The 24238-nt window shown below is 46.7% G+C and overlaps 1 long non-coding RNA gene across 2 annotated transcripts in view; it reads right to left on the bottom strand.

The window, feature by feature from the left end:
• Positions 1-6267: 6267 nt before the first annotated feature.
• LOC120094174 (uncharacterized) overlaps positions 6268-24238 on the bottom strand; it is a 54032-nt gene continuing 36061 nt past the window's right edge. The window contains exons 2-6 of one of the 2 annotated variants that reach the window (XR_015627283.1): positions 10274-10368; positions 7960-8136; positions 7607-7692; positions 6535-7352; positions 6268-6392 (exon numbers count right to left, since the gene is read on the bottom strand). This is a non-coding gene — a long non-coding RNA (uncharacterized LOC120094174). The other variant, XR_015627282.1, reaches the window with a different exon arrangement.

The raw sequence follows: 24238 nt of genomic DNA, 5'->3' as shown, positions 1-24238 counted from the left end.
GTCCCACTATATGAACACAGATGATAGTATTAGTTGGGAGCCACCTGCTGTCCCAGTCCCAACTGTTTGGATGAAAGCAGCACAAACACTGTCCCCATGGCCCTTAGAGTTGAGTAGGGGCCGGGTATCACTACAATGACAGCCTTAGGGGCTGTTTCTGGTTTACCTCAGGCTCTGCTGTCCTCCATTAACGGATCTGGTTCTCTTTAGGCCAGGCTCTCATTTCAAAGACCACCCTGTGTCATTCAGTAATTAAGGACCCACAAGTAGTCTGAGATGCTGAAGGGCAGGCTGTGAAGGGGGTGTGCAGGAGGCTCTGCCCATCTTCCCTTTTCCTTCTTTCAGCCAGTTATTTCTTTGGTAAATTTGGGGGAAGCCCCCAGGTAGCCATACCCATTACATCAAGTTCGGGCTCTCTGGATGGGAGGGGAGGGGTTGGGTGGATGCTGGGGGCAGGGCTAGGCTGGGGCCCAGGTCTAGGTGGGTATGCATGACTCACTAGGTGGAGAGGTAGGGTAGCCTGTCAGGAGAGGATAGCAGGGACGACAGGGTGGCATACTATTATTCTCTTCTGACAGACTCTGGAGCTTACCCACCTCTCCACCTGGAGCACTCCCCAGGATCATTCTAGAAATAAGCATTCCAGCTTTTTTTTTCTGAACCACCACATAAAAGAATCTCTTGGAGATGGGGGAATTAATAAGTACCCGAGTCTTAAGACCTGACCCTCACCTGCAGTGATATGCAAATCATACCCAAACACCCACAGTGCAGTATTCAGAGGCTGGAAGCAAATAGATGCAAATGTATGCAACAATTATGCAAACGAGGGCAGCCCCAGATTAATGGCCCCCATCCTTCATCTAGGCAGCAGCTGTCTCTTTAGGGGTAAGCATGGGTGGCAGCTGAATGAACTGTTAGAAGCATCCTGAGGAAGGGTCAGCTCTCAGGTTAAGAGGGGACACCTGGCTTGCTGATCCTCTGCTCTGAAAAGTCTCCGTGTGTTTAGCATCCTGGCAGCATGTTTTCTGACGGATCCTGGTCTTGAGTCTCAAGTTTGTTTGTTTTTTAACTTTTTTTATTGATTCTTTATGAATTTCACATCATGTACCCCAATCCCACGCATCTCCCCATCCTTCCATATCTGCCCTCCACCCTTGCAACCTCCCCCCTCTCAAAGAAAACAAAAAATAAAAATAAGTCAAGTAAAATAAAATCTCACCATGGGAGCTACATGGTTCATGGTGTGTCACACGGTGCGCCCTTTTGCCCAAACTGCTTTACTTGCAAATGTTCATTGCAATGAGTCATTTGTCTGGTTCCAGGCCTCTGGCTTCTGCTACATTGTCAATACTGGATCCTCACCATGACTCCTCTCAGATATCCTGATGTCGCCTTGTGTCATGGAGATGTCAAGGACTGGTTCCTTCCCATACTCCAGAAATTCATAAATAGGGTAGATGATGTGCAGGTCAACTCATAGCCCTGGATCTGGGCCTGGGTGGCAGTTGAGTTGGTCATCCTGCCAGCTCTCTTACCTGGGGACCACAAGGGCCAGCTCCTGCTTTGCCTAAGCAAGGGACAGGGCCAGCTATCCGGCTCTCATACCCTTGGGGCTGGCTTTTCTGTGTCCATTCCATCAAAGCCAGTTCTACCTCACTGCCCAAGTGAGATGGGGGGCCCAATTCCCCGAGTGCTACAGCCAGTGAGGAGTGAGGCCAGTTTATCAGCTCTCATGCCCTGCCTGGGACCAGCTCTCCCAAGATTCTCAGGCAAGGGGCAGGGCCAGTTCCCCCCTTCACTCATGCCCTCAGGGCCAGTTTTCCATACACACTACCAGGGCCAGCTCTTCTGTGCTGCCCACATGAGGTGCAGGATGGGGTATGTGGAAACATTTCCTGGAGTGCAGCCAATAAGGGGTAGGGCCAGCTGTGTAACCCTCAGACATCAACATGGCCCCAAGGATCAGGGCCATCTGCAAAACCTTTGGTGGTAATAGGGGCCATAAACCCTGCATGGGATCTATAGGATGTCCACAGACTCCTGCAGCTGCAGGGCCACAGACCCAGACATGGTCAGGACATCATCATGGCCTCAAGTAACAGCACAGGCTCTCACATCAGGCTGTTCCTCACCACCCTCGTGTCTCCAGTTCCATCTCTCTTCATAGTGCACGGACCATTCTGCTTCTCTTCCTCTCCCGTCTCTCCATCACATACTTGCTTATTAAGGTGGTCGGCAGGGAGTCTCTGGGCTGTCTTTGTCTGTGCCACGTGGTGGTAGGTAGGGGCTTGAGTCTCAGTTTTAATGCTAGACAATTTTGTGTGATGCTATTCCTGAAAAGCCAAACAAACCTATTCACCCCTGATAGGGAACCATTGACAAAGCAAAGATACCACAAAAGTCCAACCAGTGTTCCCAGGGAGGCACAAGCAAATGTCTACTCACCCTCAATAGGAAGTGATGGCAGACCAAAGTAAGGAAGTTCATTGGGTGAATCAATGAGTTTATTGGGAGTTACTAACAGAATGAAGTGTGGATGAGTGCTTGCTTACAGGAGCAGAAATGACTTGAAGTCAGTTGTATCACCGAAGTTCACCCCAGCATGGGTGAAGAGCTCATGAGAACTGGAAACCTGGAGCCCACTGCATAACTTGCCGGTAACTCAACAGATTGGAGAGTATCTCCTGCAGGTAGATCAGTTGGTCTGACCCCTTCTGGGCAGCTCAGTTTATTTGAGTGTCTTTTAGCAGTCTTTCTAGTTTACAGAAGCTTGGGGAGGGAGGAAATCTAGTACTTCTGAACAGTTTCAGGAACTTCCTAAAACTTCTGAGGTGTTTACTTCAAGCTTCCATGCTGAATAGAGTCTGCCGTGGGTATCATAATGATCTAAATAGGAATGTTTCATCTGGGAGGAGACTGCTACACAACAGGCTCTGGACTTCGGAGGAATGGTGGTGATGGCAGTGATGGGGACGGTGATGGAGGTAAATGCAGAGACAGTGGTGGACATGACGGTTGGGAATATGGATGGTTCTTGACTATGGTCACGCCATTTTTGTAAGACTCTTCCATCTAAACTATGACAATTCCTGAAACCAAAGTAATTTCTTTCCTAGAACTAAAGTGTTAATCTAGATTCTTTCTGTTTCCACCCTACTGACCACGCCCCTAAGCTCAAGCAGCCAATCACAAGAGGCACTTAATTGATCACCTGGCATTCTTTTCTTTTTCTTATCCCATATTCTTCAGCCTACCTTATTTCCCTAAGTAGTCCTCGTAAGAGCCAATGTGGCCCCAAAGTGAAGAGTTTCAGTTCCCTTCTCCTACTCCATCTTCTGCTCTCCAACTACCCCAGTCTATAAGTCTATACCCCAGACAACAGGTCTGGTTTTCTTACAGTAGACACCCTCCATTGCCGGTCTCTTCCCTGATGAAGCCTGTGCTATCGCTGAATTGCTCAATCTCTTCCCTGTCTTTTCTTCTCCCCAAGCTTACAAGGTCCTTGATTTAAGATGGCTCAATACAGAACTTCTCGGTTTTACAGTGGTGCAAATGTGATACACACACTGCTAAAAGCATAGCTCTAGGGGCTGGAGAGATGGCTCAGCGGTTAAGAGCACCGACTGCTCTCTTCCAGAGGTCCTGAGTTCAAATCCCAGCAACCACATGGTGGCTCACAACCATCTGTAATGGGATCTGATGCCCTCTTCTGGTGTATCTGAAGACAGCTACAGTGTACTCATAGATAATAAAAAAAAATAAAAGAAAGAATAGCTCTAAATAGTCTTTTTTTTAAACTTTTGTTCTGTTTTTTTAAGTCACTAAAGATTGGACCTAGGGCTTCATTCATGCAAGGCCAGTGCTCTATCACTGAGCTATATGCTCAGCCTTTTCTTTTCTTTAAAGACAGGGTCTAGCTAGGTCACCCAGGCTGTCCTTGAACTCAAAATCTTTTGGCCTCGGTTGCCCCAGTAAATGAGATTATGTGTCTTCGCCAACACGCCTGGCTGAGTTTTACATTTTCATTTCTTCTCAGGCTACCCATAGACTGTAGCACATCCTCTTCCGCTGTGATGCTCCATACATTAAATGTAGATGTCTTTCTCATTAGGGCGTTTTCAGTTCATAAGGCTTGTCGAGGAGGCATAGGCCCCATCGTAAGCGGAGGAGTGTGTGGCTGAGAAAACGGCCAGGGTGGAGGTGAAGGTGATGGTGGTGATCTGAGCAATAGCAGTGGTGACCACAGAGGTAAGGGTGGCTCTGGGGATGGTAACGGGTACGGGAACACTGGCAGTGCTGGCACTAGTCACGGTAACAGGATATCAGGTGGAGAGGCAAGACTGTGGGCAAAATGTGCCAGGGCAAGACCATGGAGAGGCTCCTCCATCTTTTATTCTTGTTGAGGCCACTTTTGGTTTAACTTGAATCTGATCTCCTCGATGGAGGAACCCCATGGAATGTTACCCAAGTCTATTCTAGGAACCCAGGGCCGAGATGCACCCGCAAGCTTAGCTTCTGTTAAAATGCTTGCTTGCCAAGCAGGATACCAGGATGTGGTTTTTTTTACCTTTAAAAACCCCTCACTGGAGATGGGGGAGGAAGAATGGGATGAGGAACTGTCAGAGGGCAGAACGGGAGGGGGATAACGACTGCACTGTAATAAAAGATTAAAGATAAAAACAAAACCAAAAACATGTGGCACTAGACTTGGGTCCTGAATATCTAAGTGTAATCCCAACCATCTGGAGTATAGAGTTTCAATTGGCTATAAGCGGTGTTTGAGCGGTCACCTCTAGTGTGCTTCCTCAAACACAATGAAGAGATGACAGAGGTCATGTTAATCACCGACATCATGGAAAGGATGTCACTGTAAGGGTGAGGAAAGTCATGGTGAAAAATGGTGTGGCATCTGATTAGTCTCATGATGGGACCATCTGAAGGCCCTGGGGTGCTGGCAGTATGGCTTAGTCCAAGCTCAAAGGCCCGGACCATGGAAGTCAATGGTGTAATTTATTCTGAGGCTCTACTAGAGGCCACTAGTCCTAGTGTCTCAAGGCCACTGGGCCTCCAGGTCTGATGTTCAAATCAGCAGGAAGAGTCTAGCTTCAGCAGTCTAGTTGCTACCTAATGCTAACCATCACAGTCAGATGACCCTTCAGGAGTACCCCAAAATCATCCCAAAAGCAATAGCAGAGACCCCTCCAGAACTGGCAGTTTTCCACCATAAGTATGTACTTATTGGCTCTCAATGATCCAGCTCCTTTCTGAGGAACCCGCATTTCCACATGACATTCTGCAAAGGGCACTTCTCCTCCTCCAGAAGTGCCAGATTCCACCAGCTAAGGGGGCCTGCCCCTCTCATCCACCACCCTCTGCCAGGAGTTTTTGAGAGTCACTGGGTCATCTTTACTCTCTACCTAATGTAAAACAGAAGGGGCGGAAACGTAATTGCCTGGGTAAGAACTGCATTGTGGGGTGGGGAAAAGGAATCTACTGGTGTCTGCCTTTTAGGAGTACTAAACCTGCTTTGGCTTCGGATGTGCTGGGAAGGGCGCTTAGGGCAGATGCAGCTTTGGGATTCCATGGACTGCTCACAGCCCCAGAGCCCGTGAGTAGGTGCAGTAAGGACCATGTCTTCTCCCATATCGTCTTTATCAACATGACTTCTTTCCCTAACACTCCCCTCTCCCTCTCTCTTCCTTCCTCCATTCCTCTCTTACCCCCGTATTTCACTATGACAATAAACTTTATCTTAAGGGCCCAGATGGTGGCCCATTTCCCTGGGGGTGGTTTGAAGAGAGCAGGGTCCTAGGGAAGAGCTGTTCTCCCAGGAAAAGGAAGGCACTGCAACAGTCTTACTCCTGAGCACAGGGCCTCAGGGAGATGCTGACTGCTGGCCACGGTCAGATCAGTGTGCGTCTAGAGATGAAAGCAAGTTTCTACGACCTGTTTCCCACTCTGAGAAACCATCCGAAGGCCTCTCTGATGCCTTTCAAACCTAAAACTGGCTGTACTCCACAGAAACAAATGTGAAAAAACAAATACAATTTAATTGCAATATTTAAAAAGCAAAAAAGGGGGCTGGAGAGATGGCTCAGTGGTTAAGAGCACTGACTGCTCTTCCAGAGGTCCTGAGTTCAATTCCCAGCAACCACATGGTAGCTCACAACCATCTGTAATGAGATCTGATGCCCTCTTCTGGTGTGTCTGAAGACAGCTACAGCATACTTATAATAAATAAATAAATAAATAAATAAATAAATAAATAAATAAATAAATAAATCTTTAATTAAAAAAGCAAAAAAGAGCCAGGCAGGTCTACAATCTCAGCTTTTGGAAGACTGAGGCAGAAAGAATATGTCAGTCTGGGCCACACAGCAAGACTCTGTCTAAACAAAAAGAGAAACAAGTGGCTACATTTATTTCATCCAGAATATACAAAATATTATTTCAACAAGTAATCAGTATAAAGTCACCCATAACATTTTGATAAATTTTTTATGGCATTTAGTCTTCTCAATCCACACCTACCTATCACCTCCTGGTTTCTGGTGTTCATTCTGACTGTACTGACCGTCCTATAGGCTGCTGGTTCTCTCACGAGTCCCATAGCAGCTGGAGCCGAAGGGTCTGAGGAACTTGAGTTTTATGACCTGAGACCTAAGCCCTTAGTTTGTCCACTAAGGTTGTCCTAGGACCTCCTGGGGGAAAGAACCTGCTGGTCTAGGACCCTGGCTCACAGTTGGGTTCTGCCCTACAAAGGTTTCGTCTTACATCCTGTCTGAGCTCAGTCCTAAGTGCCATCTAAGATGCTAATCTGTACCCCCGAAGCGCCTTGCCCTGGACTGTACCCCTCCTGCTTAGCAGGGAAGGCCCCAGGACCTATAAGAGGCTAAAAGGGAAATTAGGCAGTGTGATGGTTTGACTTGGCCCATAGGGAGTGGCACTATTAGCAGGTGTGGCCTTGTTGGAGGAAGTGTGTCATTGTGGGGGGTGGGCTTTGAGGTCTAGTATGCTCAAGATACATCCAGACAGTCTCTTCCTTGCTGCCTGCAGATCAAGATGTAGAACTCTGTGTTCTGTCTCCAGCACCATGTCTGCCTGGATGCTGCTATGTTTCCCACCATGGTGACAATGGACTTAACCTCTGAAACTGTAAGCAAGCCCCAGTTAAATGTTAGCCTTTATAAGAGTTGCCTTGGTCACAGTGACTCTCCACAGCAACGAAACCGTATCTAAGACAGGTGGTGCCAAGAAGAGGGTAAGAAAGGACTGAGAGCAGGACCATGTGTCAAAGATATAGATGTGGGGTGTGGGAGACAGGAGATGACATAGGGCCAGAGGGGAGCCTAGGATGAGAAAAGAAGAAACTATTAGGGTCTCATTTACCCTTCCATTTGCATATATGTGCACGGGTGTGCACACCATATACACACACACACACCACACACCACACACACACACACACACACACACACACACACACACGGAGAGGAAGAGGGAGAGGGGGAGGGAGACATCAAGATGTGAAGTTGGTTTATCTGGGCACACACAGACAGGACAGGGAAGGGGGAGTTATGAAGAAGAGCTGGGAATTACCTACTCTGGAGTGGTTAGAGATGTGGGCAGCAGCCTTCTGCAGATGGCCTGGGGGTGCTTAGCCTAAGGTGAGGCCTTTGTGCCATAGGTCTACGAAGAGAAGAGAGTCAAGGACTTTGAGGTGGCCAGACTAGGAGCCATAGGCCAGCTACCCTGGAAGGGTTTTCTCACTCAGTCTGTTGCTTCGGATGGAAGGGAGTCAGATGTGGACCTTGTTGTAACCATATACTCCTTACTGTCCTGCTGTGCTTGGCATGACAAGGTCTAAGGGCTGAGCTGTAAGCCTTAAACTCCTGCAAAGCCACCTTTGAACTCACAGACCCCCAGGAACCAATACAAGGCTATGTGAGAACTTACCAAGGTTGCTCCTCTCTGGGTGCAAGCAGACCTTGGCAGACAGTGCCTCTGTGCCAAGCAAACAGTGTCCAATGTGGATCGATGTGGAGCCTCACTTCCTCTCAGTAGCAGCTGGCACACAAGCTCAGTCCTTCATTCAGTTCCCAGAGTTGACAGTGTACACTGTACAAGTCAAACCTGAAAGCCACAAGCCATCAGCACCTTTTCCTGTGTCCCCCTCTTCCCCTAGACCAGAGGCCCAGCACTGTGGAGCTAAACTCGATGAGGCACAGATGGGATGGCACACATGCTGGACCAAGGAGTCCAGAGTATCAGGGGTCTAGACCCAGTTACAACTGGGCGATCACTGTTAGCTTTTACATGGGTGTTGGGGATTTGAACTCAGGTCCTCATGCTTGCATGGCAAGTACCTAACTTACCTCCCAAGTGGCCATCCTTGCCTTTTCGAGCTTTAGGTGCATTGATCAGTTATCTGTGGCTCAGAGCCATTTCCTTCCATCATCCCAACCTCTTACTACCATCCCCATACCTCCCAACTTCTCCCTCCACCTTCTTGCTACCTTCTGGTGAGAATTCTTGTGATTACATTCAGGACCCACTTAAATTACCCAAGATAACCCCCCCATTGTAAGATCCTTAACAACCACATCTGAGAAGTCTTTTTGCCATATGAGAGAACAAGTTCTGAGCATAAGGAAGCAGTTGGTCTCCTACTACGGCCTTTCTCATCTCTTGTCAACCATCCTGTTAATACTGCCCTACCCAAGGACACATGGAGGGGATGGAGGGTGAATGCCTGTCTCTCCACCTGATAATTCCTTAGTCCTGGCTGTTTGAGGCACCCCACTACTAGGAAGGCATAAGCAGCCTGTCTCCTTTTTTCTCCATCTCTAAATATAGTGGCTTTTCAAGACCTTGCTGCTTCGGGAAGCCTTCCTCAGCACAGACAGAACAGCTGCCTCCCCTCTGGGATTGCTCACTGAAACCTCTGCCGGGCATGCTCCACAGCCTTCTTTGTTCACCTGCCCATCCGCTTTTACACACCACCATCTCTTCCCTACCTTAGGTTAGGTCTTTCTCATCCCCACTCCCCCACCCCATTCTCCTTACCTCTGCAGTGCAAAGCCTAGTACGGGGTCTACTCCCCTGGAGAGCAGGGGCCTTGTCTGTGTCCAATCAATCAAATAAATGTTTACAGAACTAGGTCATGCTGAGCCATTCCAGGATTCCCGAGGAAGAGGACAAAAGTGCAAGGTGGCAGCTGAGCATTTTGACTGCTCGGTCTGACTCAGTGTGGGCTGGAGTACTCTGGGGGCACCAGGACAGACTGGCAGCAGGTGGGGTGGCCCGAGGCCACTCCTGCAAGCCCACCTACTCCCCCAAACCCTGCTCCCCGCCAGCCCTCAGCCCATCTTTTCCAATACCAGGTTGCTTCGAGAAGTTTACTGCCTCCTGCACTTGTCAGAACGGCACACGGTCTCTGGGTAGCCTTCCCTCTGATTCTCTCAGTATCACATTGCTGTCTGCTTTGGTCCCTTTCCTCCGGATCACCAAACAACTCCATGATGCTCAGTCCAAGCGACTCCACTGGGTCCTCACTGTAACAGGCACTCTGGTGTTCCTACATGGCACCCTTGTTCCCCAGCCTCTCTTTCTGATGGCATTCTCTGGTCTTGGCCTGAACCTGGCCCATGTGTAAGTTTGAGGGAAGTCAGGGAGAGATTAACTCACAGGAGGCCCTGGGTGGGAGAGATAGGAACTGGTGGGTAAATACTCCCTGTTGCTCAACCCTGAGTAGGATAGTTCTGAGGCCTGCTCTGCAGTTAGAAACCCAGGAGGAAGGAGTCCCAGCAGCCTGTGGTAGTGACCCGCTCATTAGCACCCCCTGCAGCCCTCTGTGATGGCCTGCTCATTATCACACCCTCATCCATCACTCTTTCCCTGCCTCACGGCTTTGCTCCCTCACGTCTCCTGGCACCATGTCCCAAGCCTGTGTGCTCAGCAAATCGTCTGGGTGCTGGGGTTGCTGGCATGTGCTGTGACACCCATCTTGCTCTCCTGTCATAAGAAAGGAGAAAGGAGCACAGGGGACTTCAGCAAATACTTTAGGTTGGGGTTCTGCTGGATTCAGACCCTTCCCCGTCATGTGGGGTATGCAGATATCAGTTTGGCTTGGCTTGAAAAGAAAAATCAAACGTGCACATCTTTTCCCAAGTACACATTCAGTCCTGTCATGGCGAGACCCTGGAGTTCACTGTGGCGTGGCAATGGCTACAACTCCCCTTCCTAGCCTGCTACCAAAGCCTTTACTTACCTCCCATTTGCTTCCAATTCTTGGTCCCTCAATCCCCTTGCAGCTGTTCAGGTCCCACCTATGAGGGTGCTTCAAGGAACAGCAGAATCATGTGCCTGGGGGAAGATGGAGGTTCTGATGAATGTCCCAGGAATCCTTGTGCCTCCCACCCAGGGAGTATGACTGGAACGCATCTCACCCATCCAAATGCCAGGAAGGAGTCAGACATCCTGGACTCAAGGGGGATGGGGTGGGGGTGGGGGAGTGACAAGTTCCCGGGCTCCAACACTGGATTGGTGGCCTAGGCAGTCTCCTGGCTTCTGACACTGTGGATTGGAGGTCTAAGCAGCCTCCCCAGATCTAGCCCTGTAGGTGAGTAGCCAAGCTTTTCTCTCAGGCTCCGGCTGAGCTCCTGAGAGTCTCAGCTGCTCAGATGCAGAGCCAGGAGGCTTGCGGTGCTGCTTCTGTAGATAGGAAAATTCTGTTGCAAATTTATAATTCTCCACCACTTTCTCTGGGAAGCTGAGTCCCAGAAGCCCTCGGCTCTGTCGCTTTGAAGGATGACAAGGCAAAGAGAGGGCGAGGCTGGAGAATAGGGAATTAGGTGGAGACTTCGAAGATTAACATTTGACAGGTGGCAACATCAACATCAAAAGACTAGATGCTGGCCCACCTGGGCTTCATTCAAGGAGCGCGCTCAAAAGCTCCCAGGTACTTTATATAAACTTGGGAAGGGCAGGCACTATGTGAATGACACACAGAAGGTTACGCCAGGCCACCCCTCTCCTCTCCTCTCTCCCTCTCTTGGAGTTGGCCCACAGGCTGGGTCTGACGCACTTCTAAGTTTGTCTGTAATTCTCCTTTAATAAACTATCCCTTTTCTGCAAGGATCCACGTGTCTCAGGACAGTTCCTTGTAAATAGACATGAGAACCTGGCGTCTGGGAAGGCGAAGGAAGAAAAAGGAACTGGGAGGTATCAGGGATGCACAACTGAATGCAGCAGCACAGGGAATGCTAGGGTGTGGTGATCCCCTGGGACTCAGTGGCATTGAGGAAGTTAAGTTGTGTGAGCTTTGCCATTTTGTCTAATTACCTGAGTGCCCCAGACTCAAATCCACAGGTATAACATCTTAGAAAGCCAGCCATGGCAAGACGGCAAGATGTTCCCCCCCCCACTCTCTCTCTCAACAAAGCCACTGGCCTATTTCCACTCACCCACCCACCCCTTTTTAACATTTGAAAATGAGAGTCAGGTTTCTAAAGGTAAATTAATCACAGCCTATGGAAATTAGATTCAATTTCTCTCTGTCTCTTTTCCTCTTCCCAGCTTATGGCACTCCATGGATGGGGCCCAAGAGAGTCCCTAGATTCTCTGAGAAATGTATGCATTGACAGCAGCTGCTGAGCCCAGACGTAAGAGTGGGAGGCAGCTACCAGGTGACTGTCCATATATAACCTGTGAGATGTTTGGATTCCATAGGGACTTGGGCCTTGAAGGTAGATGGCTCATGTTATCATGGGGCTGACTGTACCACAGGCTTCAGGAAATAACCATGTGCCACTGTCACGATCTTCGCTAGTGACATCACTAGCATGGCAAGCTAAGATTGCAACCATCACATGACTAGACAAAATGGCGGTGCTCACACAACTGCTTACCTTCCCCAGTGACACTGTGGGATCACCATACTCTAGAATTCCTTGTGCTGGCAACACCCACTTGTACATCTCTGCCTTCTCCCAGTTTCCTTCTTTCTCCCTTTCACCCTCCCAGATGCCTAACAGGATCACAGAAACAGGTGATCCAGACAGGACCCCAACATAGGCACTACAACAGCTCTTAACTGCTTTTTCTTCACACCTAACTCAACTTCACCAGAGACCTGCCCGTACCAGGGATGGGGGAGGGGGTAGGGGGGAAGGGATGCATGTAAATTGAGTATCCACTCCATTCCTGCAAGATCTTACTGGCCTATAGCTTTGAATGCTAATACCTCCTGGTGCCCCAGGCTTCATGTCTCTTCATTATAGGGATAATCTCCAATGGGACAAGGGCGGAAATCTGAGGACCCATCCCAATGGAAAGAGTGAGATTCTCTAGCAGGACAGCAAAAAATCAATATCTAGTGATGTCCTGTTCCCCTCCCTGAGAAAAAAGAGGACTTGAGTAAGGCTAAAACGATAGGTTCTTTGCCTCCTCGACTCCGATGTACAGTCCATGCTTATTTACTTCTGCTCTGTTATATCCTAGCTGCTCTCAGGTCCTTGCTGTTTATTTACTGTACATAGTCCTATCGCCATGGGGACAGAGATAATTCTCCAGCGAATAAGCATTAGAGACAAAGGAGGAAAACCCCACCCACTTGCATTTTTTTTAATTTAGTTTAATTTTATGTGTTATGAGTATTTTGCCTGCATATATTTTATCTGTGCCCCTAGAGGTCAGGAGAGGGTGTCAGATCCCCTGTAAGTGGGGTTATATGGTTGTGAGCTGCCATGTGGGTGCCAGAAATCAAACAGCCCTCTGGAAGGGCAGTCCCACTGCTCTTCTGAGCAAGTCCCGTTCTTCTTCTTCTTCTTCTTCTTCTTCTTCTTCTTCTTCTTCTTCTTCTTCTTCTTCTTCTTCTTCTTCTTCTTCTTCTTCTTCTTCTTCTTCTCTCTCTTCTTTTTAGACTTTTTTTTTCTTTTTGTCAGAGCTGGGGACCAAACCCAGGGCCTTGCACTTGCTAGGCAAGCACTCCACCCCTGAGCTAAATCCCCAACCCCAATTTATTTATTTTTATGTATGTGAGTACACTGTTGCTGCTACTGTCTTCAGACACACCAGAAGAGGGCATCAGATCCCATTACAGATGGTTGTAAATCACCATGTGGTTGCTGGGAATTGAACTCAGGACCTCTGGAAGAACAGTCAGTGCTCTTAACCGCTGAGCCATCTCTCCAGCCCTGCAAGCCCCATTTTTTTTCTTTTTTTTTTTTTTTCGGAGTTGGGGACTGAACCCAGGGCCTTGCGCTTGCTAGGCAAGCGCTCTACCACTGAGCTAAATCCCCAACCCCCCATTTTTAAACACTATTAATCTGAGGGACAATTTTAAGCAAAAGGACCAAAGCAATTCATACAAGCAAGTTGTCTCCCTGTCCAAAACTAATAGCCTCGTAGCCAAGGCATAACGCTTTGTTTAAGCTATTACTCTTTTAGGTGAAGGTTGTTTGTTTTTGCTTTTTTTTTTCTTCAAGAGCTTCTTATATAAAGATGTTATTCTACTGAGATCAAGGAAATACTAAAAGGTACTGATGGCAGGGACTTTGACTCAATGTTTCAGGACCTGGGTAAGGTAGGGAGTGGTGGGGGGAGGGAGAATCCTGGTTTAAGGGAGTGTAAGCCCAAGATCATATAGAGCGCAAACCAGTGTGTAGAATCTGTTTGTGGCTATGCTTCGGGCACCCCCACGGGTGTCTAACTGTAGAATCTGAAGACGGGAAGGAGGGATCTCTAGCTGGATGGTCTTGGGTGCTCATTTCCACTCTAGAAGCTCTGGGCCTTGCCTCTTTCTCCTTAGGATCATGGTGGGAAAGTCCACTATGTTGTATCCTCAGGAGTTGGGACAAGTTTGATCCTGAGAACCTAAAAGAAAGAGGCCAATATTTTACCGTAATGCCGCCTGGGCTCAATACAACGTGGACAATAGGGGAGCCTTTTGAATTATAACAGCATCCTACAGCTGAGCTGAACCTATTCTGTAAGAGTCAAGGGAAAGGAGGCTGGAGAAATGACTCAGGACCCAACAGGGAGGACATTAGCTGAAATACCCAACCAAGGGGAGAGAGAACCTGTAGAGACCATAGCCAGTGGATAGGCACAGCCCTGGCTGAGGGATGGGACTGACCACTTACCCACCTCAAAAATATTAATCCAGAATTCCTCCTGTCAAAAGGAAATGCAGGGACAAAGAGTGGAGCAGAAACTGAAAGAAAGGCCATCCAGAGACTGCCCCACCTAGGGATCCATCACATCTGCAGACACCAAACCCAGACATTATTGCTGATGCTAAGAAGTGCATACTAACAGGAGCCTGGTATAGCTGTCCCCTGAGAGGCTCTGCCAGAGCTGAACCAATACAGATGAGAATGTACACAGCCAAACAGCAAACTGAGCATGGGGACCCCAATGGAGAAATTAGGGCAAGGACTGAAGGAGCTGAAGAGATTTGCAACTCCATAGGAAGAACAACAATATCAACCAACCAGATCCCCGACCCCCACCTCAAAGCTCCCAGGGACTAAACCATCAACCAACACATGGAGGGACCCATGGCTCCGGCTGCATATGTAGCAGAAGATTGCCTGATCTGACATCACTAGGAAGGGAGCTCCTTGGCCCTGTAGAAGCTTGATGACCCAGGATAGGGGAATGCTAGGGTGCTGAGGCAGGAGTGGGTGGGCAGGTGGGGAAGCACCCTCAGAGAGGTAGGGAAAGGGGGATGGGAAAAGGGGCTTGTGGAGGGGAAACTGGTAAGGGAGATAACATTTGAAATGTAAATAAATAAAATAACCAATTAAAAATGCAAAAAAACCCAAAAACAAAACAAAAAACCCAAAAAACAAAAACAAACAAACAAAAAACAAGCACTGACTGCTCTTCCAGAGGTCCTGAGTTCAATTCCCAGCAACCACATGGTGGCTCACGCCCATCTGTAATGAGATCTGATGCCCTCTTCTGGTGTGTCTAAAGACAGCTACAGTGTACTCATATACATAAAATATATGAATAATTCTTTTAAAAAATGAAACCATGCAACCTAAGGAAAAACCAAATTACTTTATCTTAGACAATTCCTGAGTATGTCCAAAAACAAAACAAAACAAAACAAACAACAAACCCAGACAAACAAGAAACAAGAAACAAAATAAAAAACCAAAAACAGGTAACAGGCCAGGACAAAGTCCCATTCTCCAGAGCTCCATCCCACATTCCCCCATTACCCCAAGTTACCAGACCAAAGGGAGTCTAGCCCTATGAGGCGATCTAGGGATGCAGCCTCCTCTCAGCCAGACACTTATGCCTATGGGACTCCTGTAGGGAAAGGCCTGGTCCCATGGAGCCAATCCAAGTCCACATCACCTTTTCAGTTCCAGACCTCTGCAAAGTAACAAGGCCTGAAGCTTCTTGAGGACCCATCCAGACCTACCAGTAACGTTAAGCTTATGAACCTAAAGAGAAAAAACTCTTGCTGTACTCCTGAAGGGACATAGAAGATCTGAGAGGAAGCTAAAGAACATGTAGGTGAGTTACTTACTCAAAGTCCTAATGTCCGCCAGCCCAGTGCACAAGTCATTCTTGATCAAGAACCCACTGATGGGAATTATGACAACCCAGAGTGAACTCATAAGTAGAAAATGATGATAGAAAACCTTTCTGAAAGCATAAAATTGTGTATTATGATCTGTTAATTGTGATCAGATCAGAGAAGTCACCCAAGGGGGGGAATGGGATCCTGCTTCATTTCTCAACAGCCTATCTGAGGCTTTCAGGAAATAAACAAACTGAGATTCCTAACCCCACAAAGGACAAACCCTTTCACTAGTCAGCGTTTTATTAGTCAGTCAGCCAACAGCCACAGATCGTTTCAGAGCTTGGCTGTTGGACATTACCTTCTCAAATTCAACAACCAAGGTCTGGGGAAAAGACTAAGAGAAATGTGGAGAGAAGAAAAGGGGACCTAAAGGATTGGGCTTGTCCTTGATGGAGCTATTGGCCAGATCTGTCTGCCAATGGATACCCATCTTAGTTCTCAGAGACCAGAAGGCGACACTCAGGATTGCTTCAAGTACAGGCTTACAGGCCAAGGCATGTAACTGTCTACCCTCTATATAATCATGTCCAGTGAGTAAGAACTTAAAGGCTTGAAACCCCCTTGGAAGGCAGATCACCCCCATTCTAAAAGAAAACATCAGCCAAGCCCCAACATCATAATCACCATACAGAACTGAGGGTCCAGGGAGCAGGCTGTCTCCAGATATGATACTTTGACCCCTGTTGAAGAACCTCAAGTTACCCTATGCACAGAAAGTAAGAACATTAATCTGCTTATAGATACTGGGACCAGCCCCCCAGCCCTTCCTTGCCTTTCTCCCTGGAACTTTTCCTCCTGATCTACAGGTATGTTAGGGGTAGAGAGAATCCCCCAAAGACATATCTCAGGGGCCTAGTTATGCCAGAAGGAGCCATTCTGAATAGTGGATAATATTTTGATATATATTGATACATAGCCCTGCCACAGCAAACTCAGACCAAACGACCATCAAAATCTTAGACTTCCTATTGACTCTAGACTACTAAGTCTTACAGAAAAAAAGGCTGAGATAACTCATAATTGAACTAGGACCCTAAAAGATAGAACAAGCACCTCAAATTCCGCATCCTTTAACAGAAACAATCCTTTAACAGAAAAGTGGATTCTCATGGAGGCCCCAGCACTGGGTATGCCCAGTATCTAAAAGTCTTGTTGTTTGTGGCAGAAAACTAGACCTTGCCTCAAAGGTTAACTCAACAGTTAGGAGCAGAGCTGAGGCTTGTCACATATTTTTTTAAAGAAATAAGATGCATCAGAGTGAGCCCCATCTCTAAGTGAGCCCCATCTCTAAGAACTGTGGCAGTCACAGCTCTGCTAGTTAAAAGGCTTCTGAGCTATCTTTGAGGCAACCATTAAAAGCCTTCATACTCCATTAAGTAAAGGCCACATTAGAATTAAAGGGACAAGTATGGTTAATGGAAGTACACAAGCAAAGCATTCGGCAACTCTTTTACACAACACAAAGGTAGCCAGCAAAATCTGTGGCACCCTAAATCCTGCCTCACTTGGGCTCAGATCTGGCACACTTCTGTACTGAGACCATCTTCACCCATCCCTGACTAAGCAACTAGCCCCTGGATAATCCAAATGGGATCTGACTTACTAATGGGGGCAATTATATTCTTAAAGGACAACATAAGGTGGGATATCCAGTGATCAGGAAGACAACAATAGTTGAGGCTTCCCTAACCCCCTTCTATCCTAGTACAGAAGAGGAGGCCCATTCTAGGGAAAAGGGAAAAGATTCACATCGAAGCAGGCCTTCATGGCCTTACATGTCCACATACCATCTATAAAGAATGACAAGTAGTTTTTGGGATCATACTTAGTTATCTATTTTGCGTGTGTGCACATACCATGGCATATATACAGAGGCATGAGGACGGTGATGGGAGTTGGTTCTCTCCTTCTTTGCATTTCTGAGATTGAATTCAGGTTTAAGGCTTGGCAGCAAATACCTTTCCTTGCTGAGCCATCCCTGCTCTTAGAGTGAGGGCGACTATAATAGCCACCAGCTCACCCATAAAACCTGGACAAGAAATTCCAGATCTATTAGAAGCTATTCAGCTCGCCAAACAAGTGGCAGTATTCATTACAAGGGCTACCAGAGGAACATGGTCCAAGAAAATAGGCCAGCAGACAAAGGGACAAAAGTGGCAGTCTTAACAGATGCCCTGAGAGCTATCACTGTCCCTCCAAAGAAGGATTATAGAAAGCCAAACTATACTCCTGGGAGAGACAATGGGCTCTAAAACAAGGGGGCAACCAAAGGGGAGCATGAATCTGTATAGAGAACTAAACATTTCTCCCCCTACTCTCCAGGGGAAAGTAATTAAAGGCATACGTGACTCGGTCCATTTGGGCAAAAAGCCATCCTAGAAATGGTAACTCGATTGTTTTTAGGGCAGGGACTGACATTCACAGTAAAGTAAGTGTGTGTGTGTGTGTGTGTGTGTGTGTGTGTGTGTGTCCTGCACTGTTGCATATGTTACAACTCTAGCCATATTTGTCCTCTATATCTCAAAGAAATCCAGAGGTGTCACTGAACCAGGTGAGGTGGCTGGGCACATAGACTTATTTATATGCCTCCTCCTGCCAGCTTCAAATATCCTTAGTGTTTATAGACACCTTTGCCACCTCAGAGGCTTCGCCCACTAGCACAGAAAAGGCCACTGAAATGGCAAAGCCTCCACTCCTCAAAGGAAATAATCCCAAGGTTTTGTCTCTTCTCATTACAGAGCAATAATGGACTGTCCTTCAAATCACAGATGACCCAATCTATACTAGGGCTCTAGGGATAAAGAATGTATCAGTACTCTGCTTAGAGGCCACAGACATTCAGCAAAGTTGAAAGGACTAACTGAGCCATTAAACAGATCCTAGCAAAATTTTGTCAGGAAACTTCTGAAAAATGCCTGAAACTATTGGCCATCACCCTTATGAGCATTAGAACAGCTCTGAAATTAGATACCAAGCTCAGTTCCTGTGAGTTATTATATGGATGACCTGCCCTCACTCTAGATCTGATCTTTGACTCTGAGGTCAACCAGATGACTCAATATATAATGAGCGTAGGGCAAGTCTGACAAGCTTTACAGAAATATAGGAGCAAGGTTATGCCCAGTCCAACTGATGGGACTGTAAAGACTGTAGATCTGGAAACTGGGTCCTCCTTAAAACTAGAAAAGACCCATAGAACAGTAGGGTCCTCAGTGGAAGGACCCTTACCATGTGGTCCTTACCTGTTGGCTGTAGAGCCATGAGGGGTCAACAGCTGGGTTCAGATCTCCAAGATAAAATCAGTCACATCAACATAGACGATCCGCTGTAACACTGGGGAGAACGCCGGCTCCTGTGAGCCAGTGGAAAAATCTTAAAAGGTTCTTTTCAAAATTCAAAATTTAGTGACACCTTTGATGGCAACTGACTTGGATGTTCTGAAACACTCCTTCTTGGGCTCCTTTTGCTTCTCTCTAGGAATCCTATACCTAAAGTATGAAAGCTTGCCTTTTCTGAGCTAGATAAACTCATCTATCCTGATTTTAATTTTCTTCCTCATTCTACAAAAGCAAGACATCCACTGGTTCCTACTAGAAACAAGATGGACTTCATTGACTCCTCTGATTCCTGGCTTTGCCCTAAGATGCAACAATTGTACTAAGAACAATTATCTCTCAGAGACCTCCTAATCAGTATGGAGGAACTAGCTCATGACACGCCTTACGCTCAGGCTTTAAATACACCCTATAAAATGAAAACTTCAACCATGGAGTAAGTAGTGGCCCAAGTCCCAGGTATCCACAAAGGAAGGCTGTCTCTTTGGAATATATCTCTGGGCCAGAGGGCTACATAAATACTCAAAAAAGGGCAAGTTTCTGTTTTTCTCATTTTGATAGAACTGGCCCATAAATAGGGATGCTAAATGCCCCCTTGTTCAATTTCCGTATGTGCAAAAGCAAAGAAGGACCACACAGGAAACCAGAGAGTGATGAGGACTCAGACTGATCTAATTTTCTCTGTGTCCTGGGGCAATAGATGCTTTAACTATTATCTTAATACCGATGCCAAATCTGCCACAGTAATGGTGGAACTGGGAACGTTTTGCTTGCCTCTATCAATACAATGTTTTTGTTGTTGTTGTTGTTGTTGTTACCATATATTCATAGCCAAGGTGACCCAAGCTATTCTCTACAATTCAATCTTCTGACCTTTGTCACCTGGCATGTGGCTGAAGTTCCCTGTGGTAGCATCTTTCTTCCTTGAAGCCAACCCCCTTCTATTGGCCTTGGGAAGCAGGAGACACCCCCCCTCCCGCCGCCCATCTCTCATCTCACTTTAAACCTTTCCTTTATCTACCATTTGTAAGTATATTTGGGTCCAGGAGACAGCTACTGCTGTAAATTTACAGGACACTACATCTTATGTGGAACGAGAATATTTTCTGTCCTTTCTCGGAGATGGCAATGTTAACATACCACTGCATCAACTTCTCCAGGACTAATAACGTACACTAGAGAGAATTTTCCAACTTTCATATATACTAGTTACTTGGAGTCTTTTCTCAAGACCTCCCTGTTACACCCTCTTTAACAGAAATAGGAGAGATAGCTCCATGGATACCAAACATTCCTGAGTTTAGTGGCTTAAGGTTGACAGTCCGGTGTTGGACTAATCAATAATGGGTTGGAGTACATTGAGGAGCTTGTTCTCACCTATGAGAGTTTTACATTTCAAGAGGTCAATCCAAAAACCTTGCACTATGAGAGACGCAGGAGGCCACTGTAGTTTCTATTGAGGTACAACAAGAAAGCCTCGGCTCTCTCACAACGGGCCCTGGGTCTTAAATGTTTTGGCAGCTCAGATAGAAGTTTGTGGAAAGCTTAACAAAGCATGTGACTCTGGATTAACTACACAAACTGTTGAAGAGACCCTCTAAAATTAAAGAAGGTGATTCAGGTACACTCAAATCTAAACTCTAATATCTATCAAAAATCAAAGTTAGGCTCTCTCATTGGACCTGGGAAGAGCCAACCAATGGGTAATGGGAGCCCCGATGGCTTTGTGCTCATACTCTTCGTTCTTAGGCTTTTAGTCCTCGTATCCTAAACCCAGTAGCTTTATTTGTATAGTCTGAAATGCAACAATGACGATGAACAGAAGTACTGACACATTGAAGATACCAAACAGTTGAAACCCTGAGAAGACCAGAACTTAAAAATGGAGCCTTCCTATGGACAGAAAAGGGAGAGAATTCTGTGATCCTTTTTAGGCAGAGTTTACACCCATGATTAATATGCAAGTATCTGTAGAAGGTGTATCAGCACTCCTTTGCACCCAGAAGTTTCTGGGAGTATAATTCTCAGGTAAACTGGGACAGGAGAGTAGGGAATACGGTGGAGGAGCGTAGCAATGCAATGCCATGAAAATACCTCTTATATCCTAATAGACTGGAAGCTTTGATGTACTTCACAGCCAAAGTGTGTCTTGAGGTCACGTGTATCTCATGGGAAAGAACCAATCCCTGACACTATTAATGATATTTTGTTATGATTGCAGACAGGAGCCTAGCATAACTGTCCTCTAAGAGGCTCCACCCAGCAACTGACTGAAACAGATGCAGAGACCCACAGCCAAACATTAATGGAGCTCTGGAAGTCTTGTGGAAAAAGTTGGGGGAAGGATTGAGGAACCTAGAGGGATACAGACTCCACAAGAAGACCAATGGAGTCAACTAACCTGGACCCTTGGGGGCTCTCAGAGACTGAACCACTAACCATAGAGCATACAAGGGTTGGGTTTAGGTCCCCTGCACATATGTATAGCAGATGTGCAGCTTGGTCTTCATGCTGGCCTCCCAACAACTAGAACAGGGGCTGTCCCTGACTCTGTGGCCTATCTGTAGATCCTGTTCCCTAACTGGGCTGGTTTGTCTGGCTTCGGTGGGAGACCAGGATTTACTTACTCCTGAAGTGACTTGAGGTGCCAGGGTGGGTTGGTACGCAGGGGGGATGTCCCCCTTCTCGGGGGTAAAGGTAAAGGGGGAAGGACCATGTGAAGGGGACTGGGAAGGGGGCTGCTATTGGAATGTAAAGTGAATGAATAAACGAACAAACAGGAACAAAACCTGATATTCTACTGTGTGCTCAACTTGTTTGTTTAACCTGCCTTTAAGAAAAGAATGCAGCAACCAATGTTACTTGCCTTGCATTTTCCATGTAATAAACTATTCCAACCTAAGCCAATGCACAGGTTAATCTTAAGTTATTATGTACTCTTCCATTCCCTGACACAAGAGTAAAACATGTGTGTTTGCATGTTGTTTGTGTGTGTGTGTGTCATGGTAATCATTTGCTGGAAAGAACAAGTTGGCTGAAAATGAACATCCACCATAAATGTTGGAAGCGGCATTCTGGTATTGCTTGATAGTGTTTGTTTGTTTGTTATCTTGGCCATTTGGGGTCAGTTGGAGTCAGTTACTTAATCCCTTGTAAAACTCTGTTAGAAATTTCTGGAAAGTATCCCTCATTCCTTCCCTATGTGATGCTTTCTGTGCTGTTTAATAAAAGAGAGCGTAAAGGTCTTTGTGAAGGACAGACACACAAGAACACATAAACACAGACAAAGGGACAGAATCACCAGACAGCTTCAAGTAGGTACAATTCAAGAGCCAGACAAATAAACAGAGGAGGACAGAAGACAAGGGAGAGGAGTGGTGAATTCAAATATGGGCTTATCCTTGGTTAAATGCCATAAGAGAACGTGTTTTGATTTCTTTCATTAATGTGACACTTACTACTCTGTTGCTGTGAAAAGATATCATGATCAAGGCAACTCATAAAAAAAGAAAAAAAGAAAGCATTTCATTGGAGACTTGCTTACAATTTCAGAGGGTTAGTTCCTGATCACCTTGGTGGGAAGTGTGGCAGCAGGCAGGGATGGTCTGGAGAAGTAGCTGAGATTTTTACATCCTGATCTACAGGCAGGAGAGGGGGAAGGGTAAAGGGAGGGTCGGGTCACAGACAGAGACAGAGACAGACAGATACAGAGACAGACAGAGAGACAGAAAGACAGATACTGGGCCTGGTAAGCCCATCTCTGTGACAAGGTCATACCCACCAACCCTTCCCAAACAGTTCCGCTACCGAGAGACCAAATGTTTAAATATATAAGCCTATTAGGGCCATGCTCATTCAAGCCATCACATACAGAGATGCATTATTAGTGACTTTGAGTTTATTATTAATGCTTTCAACCTGATGCAGAGAAGGAGATTCTAGAGATGACATATAAAAGGAGAAACAGTGAGCAACTGGAAACCCTTAGCCTACCTGGGCTTGATTCAGCCAAGGGACCATGCTCAAAAAGCCCATGAACTCACTGGTGGGTACTATGTAAATGACCCTTAAAAAGTTATGCAGCCCCTGCCCTGGCTTTCTAAGAGCCAGGGAGCATAAGCCAGGTCTCACACACCTCCAAGCTCCTCTATATTTCTCCCTTAGACACTACCTCCTTTCCTGTAACTATCCATGTGTCTCTTGCACACTCTAGCAGCTGCCCTCTGGACTCAAATCCCCTGTAACAAGAGGAGGACCCAGGAGAAAAGAAATCCAGATGAGGGGTGGAAGGAAACACTTAGGAAAAATATCTGAGAAGGATTTCAGGTCCTCCAGAACCAAAGCTGCTGGCCTTCTCCTCCATGTCTTCTAGGGGATAGACTGTGGAAGGGAGAGAAGTGATGGCTTGGAAAGCAGGATAAGGGACCAGCCTCACAAGTTACATGGGGAGAGACAAAGCCTACTGAGGAGGAAATGACTAGAGTTGGGGGAAACCACAGAGCCCAATGGGAGAGAAGGCTACTCTTGGTTCTCTGTTGCCCAGGTAAGTTCCTGATTGGGTCAATGAACCGCTGTTGATATAGAGCAAGTGTCTTGCTCTCCACTTGTGAGGTAGGATATTCTGGCCCACAAGAGGGGAAACTGATCAGAGAAACAAATTTAACTCTGAGCCTCCTTGGGAGTATGCTTGTAGTGCTGAGAAATCACTCCTGTGTCCTAACTATGTTAAACTACAGGGTCATGGAGCCCATCATACACCAATGTCAGACATGTGGAGAAGAGACCCTCAGACCTAGAAGAGGCTCACCTGTCTCACTAGCCTGGTGACATGAGCAGGTATGTCCCTCCTTCATCAAGAGGTCTCTGCCCATTAGTGTTCCATGCAGAGGTGGCAGCAGAGACAGAACTCTGGGAGTGAGGGCCTCAACCACTCAACCAGGAAGCAGACAACTGGGTCTCATTCCCTCTCTCTACCCTTCTGTCTGTTGGCCTATCTATCTATCCATCCATCAATCTACCTATAATCTATCTATCTATCTATCTATCTACCTATAATCTATCTATCCATCTATCTATCTATCCATCCATCAATCTACCTATAATCTATCTATCTATCTATCTATCTATCTATCTATCTATCTATCTATCTCCTCCTCCTCCCTTTTACTCCTCTTTATCTCTCTCTGTTCCTCTCCCTCCCTACCAGCTAACTAGCCCGCAGCAAACAGCTAAATATAGTCCCTTATTCTTTCACTCCTAGGAACTGTCCATCAACATTAATTTCTCAGCTCAGTCA

Source organism: Rattus norvegicus, chromosome 8 (genome assembly GCF_021556685.1).
Source record: "Rattus norvegicus strain SHRSP/BbbUtx chromosome 8, alternate assembly SHRSP_T2T, whole genome shotgun sequence".
NCBI lineage: Eukaryota > Metazoa > Chordata > Mammalia > Rodentia > Muridae > Rattus > Rattus norvegicus.
This window is presented reverse-complemented; position numbering and strand designations above follow the sequence as displayed.